The sequence below is a fragment of the Trachymyrmex septentrionalis genome, unplaced genomic scaffold, assembly GCF_001594115.1.
Source record: "Trachymyrmex septentrionalis isolate Tsep2-gDNA-1 unplaced genomic scaffold, Tsep1.0 scaffold31, whole genome shotgun sequence".
Lineage (NCBI taxonomy): Eukaryota > Metazoa > Arthropoda > Insecta > Hymenoptera > Formicidae > Trachymyrmex > Trachymyrmex septentrionalis.
The window spans coordinates 1,900,511-1,911,583 of record NW_017305474.1 but is presented as its reverse complement, the minus strand read 5'-3'; the positions used below and the strand labels follow the sequence as shown (position 1 = coordinate 1,911,583).

Below are 11,073 nucleotides of genomic sequence, written 5' to 3'. Positions count from 1 at the left end.
AAACCATGACAAATGTTTTGAATCACATGCCGAATTGTGAAGCTGGTAAATCTTGTATGATGCCTCGTTGTAGCATATCTTGGCAAATTATCAATCATTGGAAACATTGTAATCGAAGTGATTGCCCAGTTTGCTTGCCAGTAAAACAAGCAAATAAGGAGGCCCAACTAATTCTGCCCAAGGTAATTTGAAAATATTTGTGTCACTTTAATATTTTGGCGATTTTCCGAAAATTCTTCAAAAAACACATTTTATGATTTTTTAGAAAGTAAAACTTTAATAATGCAAAGGAATAAAATGTGTTTACGTTTTTTTATAGTTTTTTAATAGTTTTTTAGCAGATATTTTAAACGATATTGTCATTCATCAATCATTCTTACAGCATTCTTACTTTTAAAAGGGAGCGGCGCACTTGCACAGTTTAATTGCACACATCACTCATATCGGTGTGCCTTTAGTAATTTTTCACTATTTCACCAATAAAATTATATTATAAAATTATATTAAATTAACCTATTAGTGATGTGTAATATTAGTATGTGTGTAATATTAGTATATTAGTATGTGTGGGCAATTGATATACACTCCTTTTAAAAATCGATAACAGTAACTTATTATTATACTTTTTCTACTCAGTAACGAGTAACTGTAACTTGTTACCTTTGAAAAGTAACTTTCTATTTCCTGATTCTAGTACGGCACACTCCTACTAGATAGTAGGACAGCAATGTAATTTGTTCATTTTGCTATCTGCTCGCTGTTTTATCGACATACATTTTAATAAAGTTTCTGTTCATAAACTGTATATGTTTCTATGTTGTAGCACATAAAAACCCTTTCGATAAATTGTGAGGAAATAAACAATTGATTTTGTTCCCTTATGACTAATAATTTACTTGCTATTTGTATTTGAATTATTCAAAGCTGTCAGACCATTCGCCACCCTCTCCTGCCCCATTTAAATCGATTAAAGCATTATACGAATAATACGGCTGATAGAGATAGCTCAGAAATTGATCGAGTTTCGGCAAATTTTTGAGGATAGTTTTGAAAATAGGTCGCAGGTCGCTTGACTCCAAAGTATTCTTCGATCGAAAAAAAAGAAAGAGAATAGCTGCAGGGGAGTCATGTTCAGTTTATGAGGACGAGTTTTAATTAAATGTTTATCTCGTCTTACGGTAATGTTCTTTTGAAACACACACACACAACCGAACTTGATGGAGGCTTTGACTTTATTTTTAGCCCAGGAAAATTAATTTTTTTTGCATTTTAGAGGCAAAATTGCCATAAAAAATTTGTTTGCGGGAAGTTGTTTGAAATGACGTATTATACAATGTACTAAAAGTCTTGACCGCTAGCAGACTTAAAAAACTTTTCAGCTTCAAAAAACTGATCAATATAATGCAGTTTTTCAAAAATATCTTAGAAAGTATTTATTTTATCAAAATAAAGGTCATTATCAAAAAGAAAGCTGATAAAATTACGAACAATTCCGTTTTCTTTTTTAAGATCGTACAAATTAATATTCTTTCCGTGATAGAATTTTTTTAGAATATTGTATTTTTGATCATTTCGACAATTCTAACTTTTTTCGTATAAAATATCTCAGATTTGGTTACTTTTACGTAAAATAGTTCTTATGAAGATTATTAAATTCCCTACAAAATCGATTTTTATTCACCCTCATACAATCAATAACTTCTCAGATACACGTCTGAGAAGGGTTTAATGCGTAATTAGTCTAAAAAAATATTGTATTTTTGTTTATTTGTACATTACTCGCGTCTGTCAATGTATTTTAATGATATACACAAGTAAATTATAAATTATATTACAGATATAATAATCAAGCTTATCCAGAATTTTTTAATCAAAATTTATTTTGGCTAAAATATCTCACAAACTAAACCATAATAAAAAATCTAATGATAATTTTATTGTATATTCAAAGTACAAACTCTCGATTGCGACCTGTCCTATTAAAATCTTCAAAACGTCTATATTACCGATTAATTAATTTTTATAATAATGTATAGCATAATATATAGCAATTACTTTTTTTATAATAATATATAACAATAATGTATAACAATTACTTTTTTACTCTTTTACAGATTTGAAAATTCTTTTCCATGATTAAAGTATATACATTAATACGTGTCTGTGAAGCGAAGTTTATGCCGAGAACAACAAATTTCAAAATTGAAATCTTAAAAAAAATTTTTTACCGTTTGCGACACAAACTCCACCTCACAAACACATATTAATGCGTATACTTTAATCCTGGAAAAGAATTTTCGAATCTATAAAGAGAAAAAAATAATTGTTATACAAAAATTATGATTTAGGTAATACAGACGGCTTTAGGATCCCCTTAACCATTCGAAAAAGATCATTTGCGTTATATTTTCTAAGTTTTAGACTCACATGTATATACTCACGTAAAGACAGTTTGTCATTTAAGAGGCTTTCACAATGCCTACATATAGTATTACTAAAAAATTATACAATGTAAATGTACGCACACAGTTTAATATGGGGTTAAGGGAAAAGCCTTTTTACAAATTATCTCTGATTTTTTTTTTACCGAGAAATTACAGAAATTCTACACCAACGGCTCTACTCGAAAAATGATGAATGAAAAAAGCTTATTGATCAAAACGGCACATATTTAGTTTAATAAAAGTTTGTAAATAATTTAAAAATATGTTTTAATTATACTATATATGTAAAAGGACTTTTCCCGTAACCTAATATTTAAAAATATATAATAAGGACTAAATCGAATAAGGCCCATATAATTAATTTTATTTTTTTTAATTCTATTTATGGGAATATTGAGATAAAGTAACAAGTAAACATATCTTTCCGTGACTCACCGAATTTAATGAAACTTGGTACATTTGTAGAACAGACGAAAATAATAGACACGTATTTTTTTATATCAGCAATGGTATAGGTTTAAGGATACAAACTACTGTTATAGTGATAAACACGAGTAGCAAAACCAATTTTGAAAGTTGCACGTTTTTTCGATCTCTTTTTACTTATTGTAAAATATCTTTTGTACTACAACTTTTTCGACTTTTTTGCCCAAATATTCTTGTTTTTCAGTCTTCGAAAAACAACGCTCATTAAAAAAAATTAATTAAAATCGATGTATTACAACCCGAGATACAAGCAAATGAAAATGTCTGGTTAGAAATATCCGTTGTGTATGCACAGAGTTCTTTTGAGTTGTCTACTGAGAATTAATGTTCACATTTTTATGATGAAGATATGAAGATCAAAAAAGGCATATACATATATCACACTACATATTTAACCTCTGCAGCAATAGCCAGTCACTCAGAATTAGCGATCTGAATAACACTGTACTTGTCGAAGTTGTATCTCTGAAACTATTCTAAAAATATAAACTAAATGCCAAATTCAAGGGAATATTCTCTATTAAGAGGTTAAAAAGTTTTTACACAAGTTGGATCATAATTTTCAGTCAAAAAATTGTCGCAGAAAACTCTTTCTTTAAACAACTGTATCTTGCTCAAAAATTGATGGAGAGAGAAGAAAAAAAAATGCATTTTATAGGAAATTATATTATTTTATAAGCTTTAATTTGAGGTATATTTTACGTAAATCTTTTAAAAACTGAGATATTTATAAAAATGTTACGGAGAACATATTTTTTTAAAAAATGTTTTAAAAAGGCAATTTTTCGAAGTTGTTTTTCCAAAAATAAATTTTGGAGAGTGACACGCAACTAGGATTATATATACATGTAAATTTTGAGAAAAATGCGAATATTATTTTTTCCAATTCGATTGTATACATATACTTGTAATGATAAATGAGCTTATATTTAAATATAAATAGAGGATCCCATAGTATCCTTGAAAAACCATATCTCGGGAACTATTAGTCGTACGAAGTTAAAAAAAAGCATTTTCATGCTAATTTCATAAGCTTTAAGACTGTACATTTTTTACATACGATAAGTCACAAGCAAGTTATTCATTAAAATGTATTACAGAATGTATTGAGAAAATTTATTTATATCTTAGTAACTATTTATCATACGAGATTCAATAAAAAATTTTATAAGGAGTTCGGTAACTTTCAGTTTTTATAAGAAGTTTTTTGTACGTAAAAGCCAGATCCGAAATATTTATGAAAAAAGTGTGAAAAATCTTTTTATTCTCAAAATGATAAAAAAATACAATGTTCTAAACAAATTCTATCACAGAAAGTATTAATTGTACGATCTTAAAAAAAAATGGTATTGTTCGTAATTTTATCAGCTTTCTTTTTGATAATGATCTTTATTTTGATGAAATGAATACTTTCTGAGATATTGTAAAAAAACCGCATTTTTTTACAGTTTTTTGAAGCTGGCAACTGGCAAGTTTTCCAAATCCGCTAACAATTAGGACTTTTAGTATGTTGTATAATTCGTCATTTTAAATAACTTCCCGTAAATAAATCTTTTATGGCAATTTTGCCCCCGAAAAATCTAATTTTCTGGATTACTTCTCAATCCACAGCATAATGCGACGATTACGTACTGCGTCGTCATGTGCTACAGTCGAATAGAGTGAATAGACATACATCTCTTACGATCACACTTCACATTCTGGCGAAAATAATAAAGGTCGGAGTGGAAATCGAATATAAAGGAAGAGTAGCAGAAACGAAATTGCTAGGAAACGAAAATTTAAATGTGGCAACCTAAAAAGAAACGTTTTAAGAAAAAAAATGACATTTTTCATTTATGTTCCAATTTTTATTTTCTAAGAGGCGCATTCAGATTTTTATTCAATAAGTGCTCCCAAGTAGATCTATTCTGTAACTTTCAACGACAGTTCGGTATCATTATATTGTCATTGCACAGCTTTTTTATCATGTAAAATACCGCAACGACCTCGAGCTAGTAAAATTGTCGTTAAAAAGTTACAGAATAGGCATATAGATATTATCATGTTATCCTTATTCAACATTCAATTAATAACAAGAATATAATAATATCTGGATGGCACTTAGGTGGGAGTCTAAACACAATCTATACATACATATAATTCGTGTACACTTGAACTACTCTTCACTTTTACTGTTAAATTTATAACAGTCTTAAATTACATCTAATATAAGTTATTTAATATTAATGATTTCTATAGATCGCTGTTGTTCCTACTCATTATGATGATTACTGATTTAACTAAAATAATAAAGTTAAACAATATAATTCAAGAAACTTTATTAAACTTGACTAAAATTTTGTTTATTATTAAGTGCATACGTTAATGTGAGCGTTGTTTACTTTGAAAAACCTATAATAATAGGTTAATTGATATTTTGATACATATGGAAAATAATACAAATAATAAAATGTCATTTAACTCAAAGAATTGGAATTGTCATTTGCTCCTTTGATATATTTAACGGTGTATACGTTTATTCGATCCTTACTTTCGCCAGAGACTTTATCCGAGAAACATTCATGGAAAGTCCTTATCCAAGCAGAATTGAGTAGCAACTTGTTAAAACGTTAAAAGTTAAAAAAAAATTAAAAAACTAAATTAAGTTAAAAATTATTAACTTTTTAATTTTTTTTTAACTTTAATTTCTTAATTTTTTTTAATTAAAAATTTGTCTATCTTTCTTAATGCTAATTTTTTTTTCTATAAAATCTTAAACATTAGAGAAGAATCGGAGAAGAAAATTAATTTAGAAAAAGTTCAATGATTTTATGATTAGGAACTTTACATATACATAATAAGAGTCACACCATATGATAGTCAGTTTTTATTGGCTCGCTAGATTTTGTCAATTTCTGCTTATATTTGAATCACACTAATTTTAGGTAAACATTACGTTTCACCAACATAAATATGAAATGAGGCTTAGATGAAGAATTGTAAAACAATAGTACAGCTATTTATTTTCTAAATTTTGACATATATTTTTTGTAACAAATATCTAATCGATGTAATCGTAAATATGCGTGAGCAGTTGTTTCAGAAGTTAAAGAAGTTAGGTAAAGATTAAAGAATGAGAACTAATGCAAATATATACTCTTCTCTCTTGTAAGATTTTAACAAAAATGTCTTATGGTGTGATTCTTATTATATATAAGTAACTTACATGTGAATAAAAAAATTAAATTTACCTAATAATTTATATTGTGTTATTTAAAGTAATCTCATTTAAGAAAAAATTAGAACATTCTGATTTCAAAAATAATTTTTTTTCCAAATTAACTTGTTTTTAAACTTAAGTTAATTCAATCTTAACTTTTATTAAGTTAATTTTTTTATTCCTTCAATTTTTAACTTAATTTTTTCTTTCTTTAATTCGTAATTTAATTTTATTAATTTTATAAGTCATTAACTTTAACTTAATTTAGTTTAAAAAAACATTAATGTACCCAACTCTGTATCCAAGAAACATATCAAATCAAGGCACAATGACTTTATTTTGGCGTCATGAAAGTTAAAATCATAATTTTTGGTTATAAAATTTGATTGTTTATTGATGTTAAAAATCAAAATAAAATCATTTTGATTTTTCTTGTGACTTTTGTGTGTTTCTTGAGTAGGACATTCCCAAGCAGAACAAGTCATTATGTATATATTATCAAAATGACGTCAAAATGACTTTAAAATGGTCATCATCATCATTAAAAGTCATTTTTCAATTCCGATTTATTTTAATGTCACTTTGATCGTTATCGTGACATGTTGTTCTGCTTGGGTCAGGTTCTGCTTATGTCTGCTTATGCAGACATAAGGATGTTCTCAAAGTATCTTTAGGACATTCTTTTGATGCCTGTGCTGTATGGGGAATCTTGCGGCGATGCGAAGGATCGATTCTCGATCGGCGAATGAAGGGTTCGGGGCGTTTCTAATTAAAATGCCGATTGGAAGAGGAGTGCGAGCGAAAACAGCGTGCCGAAAAGTTTCATCTTGAAAGCTTTGCCGTTGCGGAAAGTGCGCCTCGGAGGCATACCGCGCGACCTCAAATCGCGAAGCACTTTGAGAATGAGAGATTTACATATTCGTTTTATAGCAGAGATGCATTCTTCCGTAAATCTCTGTGTCTTTATTCTCGATACCATTAATCGAAAGTTGGCACAAGAGAGAAGATCTATACGGTTCACCGAGGAATTTAACAACTAAAGTACTTGATTAAGGCCCACCTAATTTATTTTATTTTTTTTTAATTCTATTTATGGAGATATTGAAATAAACTAAGTGAGAATCAAATCTTCATTTCATTCATTCCCAAAAATAAAATATATTTTTTATACAGAATATATGTAAATGGACGAAAAAAAATTTTGTTAAACTCTAACATTGAGCCTTATACATATGAATACATATAATAAGACCCAAATAAAAAATAAATTAAAAATAACAAAGAAAGTAAACATTATCTTTCTAAATCAGTTTTAAAAAGATTATTCATAGATTTTAATCATAGAAAGGAAATTTCCTAGGACTTACTCTACTTTCAAATATTACAATTATCTTTAATTTTATTTGTAATTAACTTTTTAATCTTTGAAAATTTCTATCAATTAGAATGCAATTTTGGCTTCTTAAATGATAACAGCACTGGAAATCATTTTCTCGCGCAAACTCCACACGTAATAAACAAATAATAATAGCTGTAATAATAATCACATAAGTGGGCCTTATTTAATAAGTACATTGTTAAAAAAATACTTATACTTATTTTTAAAAAATTGATTTATTAGTTATTTTCCATAGTTAGGAAATTGAATATATTAAAATGAATTATAATAAATTATGAAACATTGTATGCTGGTAAATTTTGTAATAGATTGTTACAAGAATGACACATACTAGCCTCACACAAATGTTTGTCGTATTAAACAAACGTATTGCTACAGATTCCAATTCTTTAATCCATTTTTATCTACTTCCTATGACATATCTTTTAAGCATATACATATATATATATATATATATTTCTATAACCGATCTAGTATACACTTTTGAAACTTAAAACGAAATTGGCGAAAAAATTTCTCTGGCTATTTCCGGAAAGTAAAATCTCTCATTTCGATTATTACCGAAGGAAAGAAAATGTTTCGATCATCGCTGACTGAATTACGGACATTATAGCTGAAAGAAAAGCCGTGATTTATTCAAGAAAATCAGAAATTCCATTTCCACAATGACTTGCTTCTGATCATTTGTCTCATATCTCGATGACGAATCGAAAAAGAATGTATCGTTAGGAAATCTTTTCATAGATTATGAAAAGTATAGTCCTCTTATCTTTTGTGATCCCGATAAGCTCGCTCAGAGTAGCCGACGGGTCGTTCTAACCCTGTGACTAAAATTTCAGGGTTAAATTGAACAAAAAATAAAGAATTTTATTTATTAAACTTATAAATAAACTTATAAATTTATTTGGTTTATTAAATTTATTTTTTAAATTTATTCTATGTATATATATATTTATCTTTATTAAATTTACAGATTTTATTTATCAAATTTTTTCTATTAAAATTTAAAATTTGAAAAATTGTGTAATTAATGTTATAAAATTGTGTGATCGCTGTTGTTTAAGTGCCCTTAAAAATTTAAAATAAAATCGGAACGTACGTTTTTTTATTTATTATTTATTTATCCCAAACTCTGTTATTTTACTTTTATACGAAGTGAATAGAGGAAAGGGGTGCAACGTGGCTGAATAGACAATCAAGTATCGTCGCTTGTCTATTAACGGGAAATTATTCTGCAAACCAAACAGGTAGAGCTCTTGCGATAATTACGCACTCTGTTCAGCAAAATGATTTTACTCGAGTTATTCTCAGAGAGGGAAAATTATTCTCGTAAACGAAGGAATTTTCAGATCGTGAATATTCAAAATAAAATTCGATCTTATTGCATCTCGTATATGACTTTTTTTTTCAGGAACGTGTATAAACTTTGATATCATTGTAGATATCTAATTTATAGATATCTAACGATCGAGAAATGTCATCAATATTGTGTTTGTAGAATCCGAATTGCTTTAATGCCTTAGAGCCTGTTGAGATATGAATAAGTGTGAGGAATAACGAACGAGCGAAGATAAAAAAAGAAGATACATCTGAAGATGACAATAGTCTCAGTTCTTTAATTAACTCGGATAATGGAGTCCCAAATGTAGCTTTCTGAGCGTGTCATAGTCTAATTTATTATTTATTATATTATCTATTATTTGCTGATCTATTTTAATCTAGCGCGTTTTTCCGTTGACAGCAGAGACGAAATTTTTTATGATTCTCGACAGCCACAGTTTTCTTTTTAAAGCGGCAGAGTATTTAATTGCAGTTACTGGTTATAGTCACTCTATTGTTACTCACTTCGAAGATCTCAAGAGAGAGCACGTAGAATTAATTGTTTCTCGCCCAAGAATATCTTAGATGATCCACAATTTGCGCTAAAATTCAGGATAAAAATATAATTTTATACGATTATATTTAAATATCATTTATTTACTACAACAGCACAACTCAAAAAATAAAGTCTTCCAGAAAATAAGTTCGAATATTTTGAATCATTAAAGCAAAAATTAAAGTTGATGAGGCCAAAAAACAAGATCAAAAATATTATAAGATGATATTGTAGTTTATTTATTATGTAGATAATTTTTAAATGTCAATTTAAAAACTATTTTGAATTGAAGATTTTCTGAAGCAACTGAAATGTATTCATTTACACATGTTTTGAACATCATTGGACTATATTAGTTATATATATTATCTTATCATCTTGTAATTTTTTGTTCGTAGCCTTATCAACTTTCATTTTTGCTTTGCACATACAAGCTAGCGCAAATTGTTGACAAAGTTCTGTAATATCAATTTTGAAATGCAAGCTTTAAATAAATAATCGATTCAAAAAAATACAAAAGGTATGTTGTTTTTATATTCCCGTTCTTTTTTTCCAAACCAGTTTGTGACTGTCAAAAGTTTGTGCATTAATTTCTGAAATTTTCTTGAGCAATATACTTGAGATAACTTTCAAGTAAAGCATAAGTCATCATAACATCGAAATGACGTCAAAATAACTGTAAATTTGATTATTAAAAGTTAAACTTTTTAATCAACCATAATTTTGACTTCATTTTGATTTTTATTATGACTTTATTATTTTGGTTAATATTGTCTTTACATAAAATTAAATTTATCGATAATCCGTACAAATTTGCTCATTAGTACATTAGACGTTGAAAGGAATTTCTCGTAATTATTTAAATAAAAGATAAAAAATGAATATTGAAAAAATGAATAAATATAAAAGATAGTTTGAAATAAAGAATTGTCCTTTTCAATAAAAGACATATAGGTCACAGTACTTATACTGTAGAATAATGCGTGTTCTATGTTCTACTTCCCAAGGAAAAACTCAAAATGACTGTTTCGATTTTTAAATCACATGAAATTACATCTATAAACAATCAAATTTTGCGACCAAAAATCGTCATTTTTAACTTTCATCGCATCAAAATAGTCATCTTGACTTTCTCTTAACTTGGTGTGTTAACCCAACGAGAACAAAAAAGTCAAAATAGTGTCATATTGATCGATTATTGATCGAATTTATATAATTTTGTCGTCATAATTCAGTCAATATGACATTACTTTGACTCTCTTGCTCTCCTTGAAGGATATTCCTTGGATATTCCTTGTGGGAGACGGATGATACTTAACGGCGGAGTTGCGTACGCGCGGACACGCGCGTACGCAAGACGCGTAAGCATCACGATGACACGCGAAGCGAAGGAGCGGATGGGTCGATGCACCGCACGCGCGGTCGTGGGCACGCGAGACTAGACATAAATCGTGGTCGTGCGATGCGACTGGAGGCCGGAGTCGGAGCCGGAGCCGGAGCCGAAGCCGGAGCGCGAGCGGTCGCGCGCGCGCTCGCGCGGCAACGATCGATTACGCTTTTCCGGAATTCGCCGTGCCGTGCCGTGGCCGTTGGTGGCCCGTTGGTGGCCGTGCGGCGTGAAGAGGCCGCGAGCGCGCGAGAACGCTTCGGCCGCAGCCCACCTCCG

At 29.1% G+C, this 11,073-nt stretch overlaps 1 protein-coding gene across 4 annotated transcripts in view; it reads left to right on the top strand.

Moving 5' to 3' along the window:
- Nucleotides 1-11,073, top strand: part of LOC108749701 (CREB-binding protein) — a 40,431-nt gene that overhangs the window by 1,856 nt on the left and 27,502 nt on the right. The window lies entirely within an intron of this gene.